Here is an 11833-nt window from a genome sequence, read left to right on the forward strand (position 1 = left end):
GAATGATCTAATTATTGCTGGAAATTTCTGAGGCTAGTGAGGGAAAAAGAATAAACGATTAATCTTGACAAAAAATATTCTGTCACTCAATCTCCTTCTCACCCAGTGAGTAAAATTTGCTTCACAACCTGGTTCTAAGGAGTAGGGTCTGGAATCTACCATCTAAGAGAACTTCAAATGACACAGTTCATCATTTTATAACTGAAGATGGTCAATGTTATCGATCTTCTAGCCTAAATTGATAAATGAACATGAATGACTGTTCGGTAAGTCACTTTTCTCTCTCTCAATCTCTGTTTCTCTCTGTCTCTCTTTCTCTATCCCCCTAAGCAATCAAAAGCAAAATTCTTGCATGTGTCAAATTTAAATAGATATACATCTAAAGTCTGGATTTTTATCCAAAGTTCTAAAAAGATGTCTGAAAACTAAGCAGAAAAGATTACAAGAACCAGCTTTTTCAAGAGAGCCATTTCCCAAGAATAATTTCCAGAAAAGAAAAAAAAAAAAATGCTATAGTGCTTCCAATTCTCATCTTGGCTTAAATCGAGACATAAAAAACTTTGAAGTGTGATGAGAGGGAAAAAAATACATCTTTGTGTTTGAATAGATCTACTTAAGCTGGGCTAGATATAGAGCTATTTGGGGGCTGGGGTGGGGGGCCATGTCAGTTTTTAAAACTTCATCAAAGCCTCCCATGACCCAGCAGCTTAAAGAGTGCTCCACAGGCCAGGATTTGGTCATTTGCCTCTCGTTTGCTCCCACAATTCCTGTCCCAGATGCATGTAAAATGTCCCCTAGGGATGTAGGTGAGCCATGGAGAACGAAGGGCATCTATTTCAGTCCTTTCAAGCTCTGCAGGCCAGAGGCAGGGACCTGCTTGCCTTCGGCCCTTCCACAGAGAAGCTTGTCTTAGGATGCCACAAAATTGAAGTCTTCTCTTTGGAGGAGGTGTTCTAAGAGCAGATGCTGAGACAAAAATTTATGTGCAATTTGTTAAAAGAAGTGCTCCTGGGAGGAATTCAAAGGAAAGTGAGGGAAGCAAGTCAGGGGAGGGAGGAAGTCAAGGAAGGGTGTGATTTTAGGCCAAGGCCAAGACCTGCCTTGTTCTGGAAGGAGTGCTAGAGTAAAAATAGCATCTTAGGTGAGGGAGCTGGGCTTTCGTGTTCCTGCCCCACCAGCCTTTGCTAAGCCTGCTACATTAACTTTTTCCTGTTCTCAGTTTGCCTCACCCAGAACTCACGAGCCACCTAATTTTCTTTTTCCTAACTGAAGATTTATACAGATACTGTGTGGCCCTCTTCTGCTGAACACAGACTCGTGACCTCATGCCAAGTTTTAGGGCATTTTTTAGGGTGAGGAATGTGGCTGTATTGTATTCTGTGAAAGACCTGAGATATTTTGAAATGATCAACAACAAAATATCTTGACAAACAGCTTAAGAAGCTGGCTACTCAAGTCATAGGGGCCAGCAGTGAACAAATAAAGCCAAGTAAAGGTCTTCCCAGGAACCTAACAGGAAAGCTGGCCTTATGGCTCAGCTGGCATTGAAGTGTCCTAGACCCTGTGACAAGGCCAGTGACTCCTGTTTGACTGAAAGAAGATCGCTAGCAAAGAAAAGGTGAACAGTCCTGGCTGAATTCCTTAAAAATGTATATGCTCTTGAACTTCTCTTCATCCACCGATCTTTAAACCAGGTCCCATAGGACAACCCGTCCCCCACTCCCCAAGCTGGCCCATCGTCTGCCTGCGACCTCCTCTAGCAAATCTCCAATATCCCCTTGTCCCACGGGATTGTCAGGAGAGAAGCACACGAGCGTGACAGCAACCTCTAGTCTTCCACTGGACACTTCTCCACGATCCCACAACCATTTCCAACAAGAACAATTCTTCCTCAGGAAAACACTAAAGCTGTTTTAGGACTTTCCCACATTCTTTAATGGGATGACACAAAAATTATCCCAAAATGCAAAATTTACCTAATAGGGACGTTACCTCCAAGTTATTTCTCCTCAGGGTGGCCAACCATCTGACTTTCCCGGGACTGTCCATTTTAGCCCTGAAAATCTAACATCCCTCAGTCCCAGACAAACTATAATAGTGGGTCACCCTCAGTCCCTGTGAGTCCTCATCTCTCTTGTAGTCAAATGTCACATTTTAAAACACTTAAAATATATATTAAGTGTTCATACTGGCCCAATATCCTAATTTGTTAGCACCAAATGGACACTTGCCAAGGCATATATGAAATCCAATTTTGTCAAATGGGAAAATGTATATTTAAAAAGTTAGACACAGGAGAGGCGGCCGGAAGGCTCAGTCGGTTAGAGTACAAGCTCTGAACAACAGGGTTGTGGGTTTGATTCCCACATGGGCCAGTGAGCTACACCCTCCACAACTAAACTAAAGGACAACGACTTGACTTGGAGCTGATGGGCCCTCGAGAAACACACTATTCCCCAACATTCCCTAATAAAAAAAACTAAAAAGCAAAAGTTAGACACAGGCAATGCCCAATACTCCATAGAGAGGCTAGCCACCTTCCTTCTAACCTCTGCTGGAGGTAGCTGCTGATCTTGGGTCCCCACCCACAGTGTGGCTCCGGTCGGTGAGTTGCAAAGCACTGCTGACACTCAGCGGTAGCGATCCAGTTTCCTCTTGCCCCATTCAAGTGGGACTTCGTTGTTTGTGCAACCTTACGCCATCTGTTACACACCACAGTTTGTCCCTGGTCCACTCCAGACCCCCATTTATTACGTGAGTTGTTCTGTGGCAATTCCCATTGGTGAAAGATATGTGATAATGACTATTTTTCACAGTTGACAGTGTGTGCTGGTAAACAGAAAACATCTAAAGGGGAGAGTTACCATTTAATTATTTTTTATTTTGTTATGATTTAGGTAACCATTTTTATTTTTTGCAGTTTTATTGAGAAATAATTGACATCCATTGCTGCAAAAGTTTAAGGCGTACAGCATGATGGTTTGATTTACATGTATTGTGATGTGATGCCCGTAGGTAACATCCATCTTCTCACGTAGATACAATAAAAAGAAAAAGAAAAAGAAAAAAGAAAAAATCTTGTGGTGAGAACTCTTAGGATTTACTTTCCAAACAGTTGCCGTGTCTATCATACAAATGCCACATTTACGATATTTAAAATAGAATAGTACAGAAAATGTTTTTATCTCTCTGATAATTTCAGTGATCAACTGGGGAAGACAAAAGTAGTGAATCACTGTACATTGTCCTGTTTCCATACTTTAGCGATTGGTCCTTAACTGCTGATAAACCATATACGTCAGCTTTAAAAAAATCACTCAGTCAGTGGACCCAGACTCAATCCTTCATCACCAAGTTCCATCAACCTGTGCCCTCCCTGCAGGCCTCACTTGTTCTGCCATTTCTTGCCAGGATATTTTGGTTCCTGAACACGGACAGGGCCTCTTTCCCACATTCCCCAAGTTCAGTCCCCGCCTGTGGCATGGCTCATTGGGTGCACATTGTTTGTTTTCTGACCCTTTTTCTGGTTTAGCATTTAGTGGTCTTATTATGCTGTAAGTCTCTCGTTTGTGATGTTCTGAATCACTACCCTGGGAATCCATAGAGTTTTTAGTTCTGATAACCACAAAGATAAAACCTCATTAAAACCCCAGTTCTACATGAGCACCCCTGTTTCCACATGGCAGGCAAGCCCAAGAGAATTTGCGGGACTCATCTTAGGCATGTATTATTAGCAGAACTTGGGAAACAACTAGTTTGGGTTTTTTGTTTTGTTTTGTTTTGTTGGTTTTTTTTTTTACTTTGGGATCTTTCCCATTGCAAAATTGCACCTTTTTGCCAAAGATTCTAGTGAGTGTGGAAAAACTGAGCAATTCAAATTGGCTAAATTACATAAAGTGAAAAAGCCCAGCAGAGATGTCACAGACTCTAAAGGACTTCATGCTGAAGACGTAGTATAACCAGAGCAAGAGGGTGTTGGCCACCCCACATATTCCTTGTCAGCATAGCCAAGGGTAGGTGCTCATTAGGCAAACCTGCCTGGAGAAGTTGCAGGTATACCCAAAGCTACACAGATTTGTTAAACAAAAAAGGGGACTCAAAGGGAAAGCTTTCCATGGCCGTCCTTATTCTATCATTGCACTTCGCCTTATCAAGTACATTTGCAGAGACTGCTGAGTCACCTGCACAGCAAAGAGATGATAAAGGGACATTTTTCCTTATCGTTCTTCTCTTAAAAGGTCCAACATGACGAGCAGAGGGGGGGAATTATGAGGCAAGTTTGGACTCCTGAAACCAAAGTCATATAGCCCTAGACTCCTTTGATGTTTGATAGCAGCCAGACAGACCCGAGATGGAGCGAGTGGATTTTCTTTACTCCCCCTTAAGAAATGTCCCTGGGGTTATGCCGCCCTCACACCATTATACGTGATCACATGCTGGCGACTATTTTCTGCCTGTCGTTTGTTCTGTCCTACTGGCTTTGGTTTGCCATTGCCTCCCTAACCCAGCGCGCGTGTGGACTTACGACTTGTTCTTCTTCAAACTTCTTTCATTGGCGAACTCCTACTCATCACTGAAAACTTGCCTTAACTCCCTTCCTGCCTGAAATGTGTGTGTATTTAATAGGCAGTCTCTGGTGCAACCTTGGAAGGTGCAGTGTTGTGGTTTATCGGGGAGTAACTAACAGTTATCGCCCTGTGAAACATGCAGACTAACATGAGTACTGATACTGTGAGTTTAGGCTCACGCCGATCTCTTGGGCAAACATTGTCATATTTTGTTTTTCAAATTGCTCAGTGGTGTACCTTATCTACTCACCTCTCATTTTACAGTGTGGAGACCCACAGAAAAATTGCACCTAAAATATAACCTTGCCTCAGAACACTGAATCGTTTTGTTATTTCTTTCTGGTAAGGAGGACAGTATCACGGGAGAAAAAAAGTCTATTTTTTTTTTTCCAGATCAGTGTGGATTCCATTCTAGAATGGCTGTGTACCAACCGCATGACCTGGGCAAGGTAATTGTCTTCTCTGAGCTGGTCTTTGCACTAGTGAGCTAAGGACAACAAATTTCTCTCCCAGGGTTCTTACACAGTTTAGATGAGGAAGGGCATGGGGAGGGTCCGGCCCCATAAGGCTTGAGAGGACATTAGCGAGTGATGTCCCACAGCGAAGGCAGCCAGCATCACGACACTCGTCCTGCCCACCATGCTTGGCCGCAGAGACAGGACACTTACTTGCTCTGCATGAACTCACATCCAGGAACAGTCACGTGCAACTCTCTGTTCTAATACCTAGCTCCTCCTTTCTTCATCTGAGCTTGAATTGTGGGACAGATAAGCTGGATACTCCAGCTCTTTCAAGATCTGCCGTGTTCTCACAGAGACCCTGAGCTGGCTTAAGATGCTTTAAATGATTTGCACTTCTTCCAAGGACAGCAGTGTAGGTTCTAGGGTTCTATGAATCTTACTCTGTTTGGGTTTTTTTTTTTTTTTTTTTTATTGCAAATCACTTGAATAGTCCAACAGTTTAGATTACACGAACAAACAGAATTTAATTAGATTGTTCCTAGGAAACTGGGTTGTATCATGCCAACTTTCCTGAAGTGCTTTGAGCTGCAGCGATAAGCTGTAAGGTGAATGCCACGTAGTTAAGCACATTTCTTGACTTTGACAGGACATTAGTATTCCCAGCAATCAAACGTGAGACTCTATCTCCTATCTTGGTTATTAAACCTAAAATAACATGTGACGTTGCTCGGACAGCCCTTCTGTCCCCCTTTTGCTGTTGAAGGGCTTATACTGCCTGACAGTGAATCAAGTAGAGATATATCTAATTTGCTGATGTGTGCAAGTGCAGAGGTGCAAAGATAAGGGGTGGGGGGTGTATGCATGGTGTTTGCTCTTCCTGGTGATACAACGTGCTCTTACTGGCAATACGTATCCAGTGACAACTTCCACCTGAATTGTAGAAGTCATTTAGGCAGGGTCAACATGGGCCCAATTTGGAAGCAATGGCATTTGCCAGTTCACTGAATCCTAGAGATGGAATTTTAGTTAAGAGGGAAGCCTGCGTCAGCAAGATTCTTTCTAGTATTTGTTAGGTGTTGGGTTTCTTCCTCAGATTGCAGTGAGGGGGGTGGCAGGTAATGGAAAGCTTCTTTCCACAGCTATACATGCTAAAGCATGCGTGTGTGTTTATGAGGGACATGGCAAAACACCAAAACTAGGTATAAGATGAAACACAAATGACAACGGTAACACCAGCCTCCTACCAGAAAGGTTAACTTTACAAGTGGCCGTGAAAAACGTGATTACACAGAGTAACAGAGATTTCTTTTATCTCCAGTGTTTTATTAAATCTATCTATCTATCTGTCTGTCTGTCTATCTATCTATCCATCTATCCATCCTTCATTTTCTGGTTTTATTCTGTAACTTTACCTTTTTCTTAAAATTGAAGCTCAGGATAACTCCCACCTTTAAAAGTCTCCCGTCAAAGGGCTAAGTTCAAGTTTGGTTCTCAAACAAGCTATTTGTGAACAGCAAATCCCAGCTGTTAAATACGTAGGACTGGTACTACCAGTCTGATAGATAAGTAGGGAAACACATGTCCCTTTAACACACACGTACACACCATAGCGGGCAGGTAGCAAGTACTGGTCATAATGCAAGGCAAGGTAAAACATCCTGTACCTCCTAACGGTGATGTTGGAATTCTGCTTGCTTTCTACTGTATTTCCTCTTTATGTTTTCTAATGGAAATAGAGCATTGGAGAGGTCCGTACTTTGCCTACATGCTTAGCCCTGATTTTAAACAAGGTTTCAAACACATTCCCTCCAGGGTACCATAGCTCATCTCTTGACCCCCAGCAGATAGTAAGGACTATGGAAATAGCCTCACCCCTCACATGAGCTGCTGCAAATCTGAAGAAAATCAAAGTCGCTCCCTGGAATTTTTATTTTTGGCCTGCGTTCTACAGAAAGATGCCTCCAAATGTTTGTCTGCATTGTATGCCGACAGTAACCAATACCCTTGGATCTGACTGCACTTGGCAACACAAGCAAACTCTAGGGAGTTCACTGCTTCAAGAAAAATCAGGACTTTATTAGCGGGCTCGATTCTTAGTCTTGAGCCATTATCCCGTACAACAAGGAAACGAGAATCTGGCCCAGACACACAATTGATTTTAGTTCTAATAATAACAATTGCCATTTGTTGAAGGCTTACTGTGGGTCAGGGATTTGATTTAGTTGTTTCATGCCCACCACCTTCTTTGATTGTTATCAATGATTAAATTTACTATCCTCTTAACAAGTCAGCATCTGTGAGATAGGGATGATTCTTCCCACTTTATAGGTGAGAAAACTAAGGTTCAGATTCAGTCCAAGTTCAAATAGCTAGTGATTTGAGGCACAGAGTTTCAAATCTTGGTTTCCCTTCAAAGTCTACACACTGAATCACTGTATTTTACAGCCACCCATGAATTCACAACCCATGTGGGTCATCTCAGGGTTAACTGAGGGGCCGTAACAGACCACACCGTGAAGAAGGCAGAAATGGCCAAAAATGAACACATACATCAGAACCGAGTCTTGACTGACTTCCAGCTGTAGACACCTTTCACCATTTAAAAAAATATGAATGGAATTATTTCGAATAATTCACCAGACTGTGATTTCACAGTCTGGTTTCAGGTGCAGCCTTATGAGAAGGTTCCCAGGTAAAGGAATTGTGAGACAGCTGGTAGCGTCCTTATTTCTTTCCAGTAGTATTTTTAGCCTCATGACACTAATGAAGTAGAACAACAATCCCCAGTCCCAACGACTACTCATTAGAATCACACAGAGAGATGTTTTCCATGGCCCAGTGATTCTGGTATATTGTGTCTGGGGCGAAGCTTGGACACCAGTACTGTGTTTAAGATCCTGAGACGATCTGAATGAAGCCAGGACTGAGAAGGAGGGAGGCAGGCATGCAGAGAGGGTGTTAGGAACAGAAGCAGGGGGAGCAGAACTCAGGTTTTGAATGTAGGCCTCCAGCGCCTCTCCTCTCCCACGAGCCTGCCTGTCTGACCGCCTCCTGCTTCCAGACCCTGTGAGGACGGCACCTATAGAAACCTGTGGTCACAGAAGAGTCGTGCCTTTCTCTGCACATCATGGGTGAATCACAAACCCCAAAAAGTGCACCTTAGACTCACAACGTCCATGTGGTCGTCTCCCTCAGGATGTGTCCAATTCTCTTAGGGGCCCTTTGGTCTGCTCCTAGTCTATAACTCTGGTTCCTCTGAGGACCTCTTATTAAGAAGAAAAGACGCTATTCTGAGTCCCGAGTACCTACTGGTTCCCATTAGTTCTGCAGAATAAATACCTAAAAAGTTACAATAGAACGAACCTCCACTGTATCATTAGCTGCAGTGTTGTCGCCCCCAGGGCCTGGGAAGAGACAGAGTTTTCCGGGGTCAAAGCAAAATGTTGTCCTCCCCTCAGCCCCCCTTCCCTAAGTCGTTTTGAATTCCAGGGTGTGCAGGGACTGGGCTGGAACCAGAAGTAAAGATCTTGGTTGGGACTCAGTTCTGCCTGGAGGAGGCCGATGGAGACCAGAGGGTGCTGGGTGGCCCCTCCTGCGCGGGGAACCAACAGTTCTCTTAGAGACAATCTCCATCCTACTCCCGGTCACACAGAGGCAGCATTTGGCCCACATGCGGAAGTTGGTTTGGAACCAGCTGATGAGGAAAGGCAGCAGTTCTGCGTTCAAGTCCCAAGCCCGCTCAGGTTGGCGTCCTCAGCCAAGCCTGAGATGCAGACTCCTCTCTGTTTCTGTGGGATTTTTAGAGTCTCAAGTAAGGGGCCAAAGGCCACCCCTTTGTCCTCACTTATATACAACGTGTATGCAAGCATCACTTGCCTACAAGTAATTAGGCTGGGGAGGATGAAGGAGGTACAACTTGGGCTATATCCCGTATTGATCCCTCCTCTAAACACATCAAATCTGGTACAGCCCTTTCTTTTTCGCTTCCAGAGTCTAGTGGGTGAGAAACTAGTTTAACCACAAAGAGCTTAGTGAGTCTGCGCCAGATCTGTCTCAGGTTCAGTTTACGTAAGCAAGGTGGTCACAAAGATGGGATAATATTTAAAATAAAGAAAAGGTAGTATCTCGGTATACATCTTAAGTGGGTCAAGCTTTTGATAATCTAAAGATAAAATGATGACATCTCAAGTTTGGGAGTCACTTAGCCAGTCCTCATTCAAGTAACAAGTAGACAACAATATAAATGCAACTAACGTTAGTTTAGTGCCAAAACATAGCTTATGTCTAATTCAGAAACACAATAGAACCAAACATCTCGTTTATAGGAATGGTTATTTTATGGCAATAACGGTCTTGCACAGGGGCCAGCAAAGTACAGCCCACTGGTCAAAAACGGCCCACCACCTGTTTTTGTAAATAAAATTTCATTGCCACACAGCCACACCCACGTGTTTACAAATTGTTTATGGCCACTTTCATGCTAAAATGATAGAGTTGTATAGTTGTGACAGAGAAGTATGGCCTGCAAAGCTGAAAATATTTACTATCTGGGCTTTGTCAGATAAAGCTTGCCAACACTTGATCCAGCAGATCAAATAATACAAAATGGATCATTCGAAACAATGTTTCTAGCCACAGTGAGTATAGGACGTCTGCAGAAAAAAAGAAAGAAAGAAAGAAAGAGGTTCTTTCCAACAAGTAATTATTGAGGACCAACTAAGTACAAGTCTTGTTCCTGTGACAGATAATAAAAAGATGTGTATTTTACAATCCTGCCCTTAAGAAAGATGTAGATAGTCCAGCAGGAAAAGTCAGAAAGAAGATAAAAAATTCTAAAAAGTTATAGCTTGAAAACCATCCCAAATCTTACGTTTCTAAAAGTTTAGCCCAAATCTCAGTAAATGTACGGACAACAAAAGTTCAATGACAGGGCTGAGGTGACTGAGCCAGGGGAACAGGTAGAGAATCCAACCCAATCTCTACCACATATTTCCTCCTGTACACCGCACCCTTCGGCTTGATAATTTTGTTTGTTCAACCTTCACAAGTTTCCTTAAGCACCTACTCTGGGCTGGGCTCTCTTCTATGGTCCATGAGGCAGCAATGAACAAAACAGACCTCCCATCCAGTCAAGTTTCCTCTTTCTTTACCTTGAGTATCTAGGTCAGCTTATGCGTGTAATTTGTCAGGTGAGGATGATGTTGGGGAAGAGAAAGCAGGAAAGTGGGAGGGGAGTTAATGAGAAGGACGGGAGGCCAAGATGTCACCGACGAGGCTCCTTTCACACAGAGACCTGTGGGGATGGAGGCGGTTGCCATGGAAAAGAAAGAGCTTAGGAGGGGAAGGTCTGGAGAATGGAAGGTGCTGGCTGTGTCGTAAGAGAGGTATGGGGGCGAGGGCTTTGGGGAAGCAACCTTGTAGGGCTTCAAAGACCGCTGTAACAACTTGAAATGAAGCTACTGGGGGCATTTCAAATGGTTCACATGTTGGATGAGGCCTTCTCTCTCAAGCTCCTTGCTCCGGGTTTCTCTCTGGCTTGCCCTCAGATGGTGTACATATGAGTATGGGATGTGGGGAAGGGGTTCTCTTCCACATACAGCCCGGTGTGAAATCCTGGCACTCAGGTAATGCCAGGCCATTGTCGGCATAACAGAAGCAAACATCAGAGCACTGGGAGTGACATGTATTAGGAACAACCTTGAGTGATCTGAGAAGCACATGAGTGCCGTACCTCTGGGCCCCTGATTACTTTTTCTGTTTGGATAAATCACCAAGAGAGAATGTGAAAATGACCCATTCAAGTCTTACCTGCACAAGACGTATGACCATAGAGGTAACAGAACCCAGGAGGACAGACGTGGTTCTTGCGGCTCATGCTCTTATTAGAGACAATCCCTCCCTGGACTGAAGAAAGCAGCTGATTGCACATCAACCCTGGGTCTATGTGGACAAAAGGACATAAGCGAGTAAGTTACTTGTGAAATGTTCAGACTGAAAACAAGATAATCCAGGAAGGGTGGAAATCCCATATTCCATCAATAGTATGCATTGCCAAAATTTAGTTAGGTGGTTGCCTCAGCTCTATGCACTGTCAAAAATTTGCTGTTGGTAGCAGAGACCTTCAACCTGGGAGAGTGAGTACATTTGCACAGGAGGAAAGCTCCACTCAGCTTCCCAGTCCTCTGCCATTCACCGGCCTACGGGAAGGTGCCCAGCAGGCCTCCTCGCAGAGACTGTGGGCTCACACCGCCCACTGGTGTTTTGAACTCCAGTACCTGAACCTTCGATGAGACAGCTGGAACAAAAACAATGCCCCACCGCAGAGGAAGGTGACCTGGCTGCCTTGTACTTGGGGAAACTGCAAACCTGAAAATTCTCAGCAAGGAAAACATGTCTTACCAAAGTGCAAACCAGACACTTGGCACCCACTCTCTGTGACGCAGGGCTCCCTGACTGGCAGGAAAACCACAGTAAAGAACTGATTATGCTGCTAGAACACATTCCACGGGCTGTCCAAGGCTATTTTTATTTTACAATAAGGTACAATGTGTTCCATGATGCTCTCTGTCCTGGACTTTATAGAAAAATTATAGTTGCATATTCATTCATCCCAGTAACTCACAGAAACTCTGTCGATAATTTGAACAAATGAACTAAATTGGGGCGTATTCATTAAATTCAACAGCAACAATAGCACACGAGTAATTTTTATTATAACACCGATGGCTGCTACCACCTGTTGACTCTGGAAACTTTTCATAGGAGGTGGGCATATTGAGAAATTGATCCCCAAGAAAACAGTTT

At 43.7% G+C, this 11833-nt stretch overlaps 1 long non-coding RNA gene across 1 annotated transcript; it reads right to left on the minus strand.

The window, feature by feature from the left end:
• Nucleotides 1–1720: 1720 nt before the first annotated feature.
• LOC148754731 (uncharacterized) lies at nt 1721–11558 on the minus strand. Its single transcript, XR_016019675.1, has 3 exons — nt 11305–11558; nt 10838–10969; nt 1721–3026 (listed from the first exon to the last, which is right to left on the minus strand). It is a non-coding gene; the product is annotated as an uncharacterized LOC148754731 (long non-coding RNA).
• Nucleotides 11559–11833: the final 275 nt, after the last annotated feature.

Source organism: Rhinolophus sinicus, chromosome 17, assembly GCF_057876585.1.
Source record: "Rhinolophus sinicus isolate RSI-liver-muscle chromosome 17, RSI-T2T, whole genome shotgun sequence".
NCBI classification, from domain to species: domain Eukaryota; kingdom Metazoa; phylum Chordata; class Mammalia; order Chiroptera; family Rhinolophidae; genus Rhinolophus; species Rhinolophus sinicus.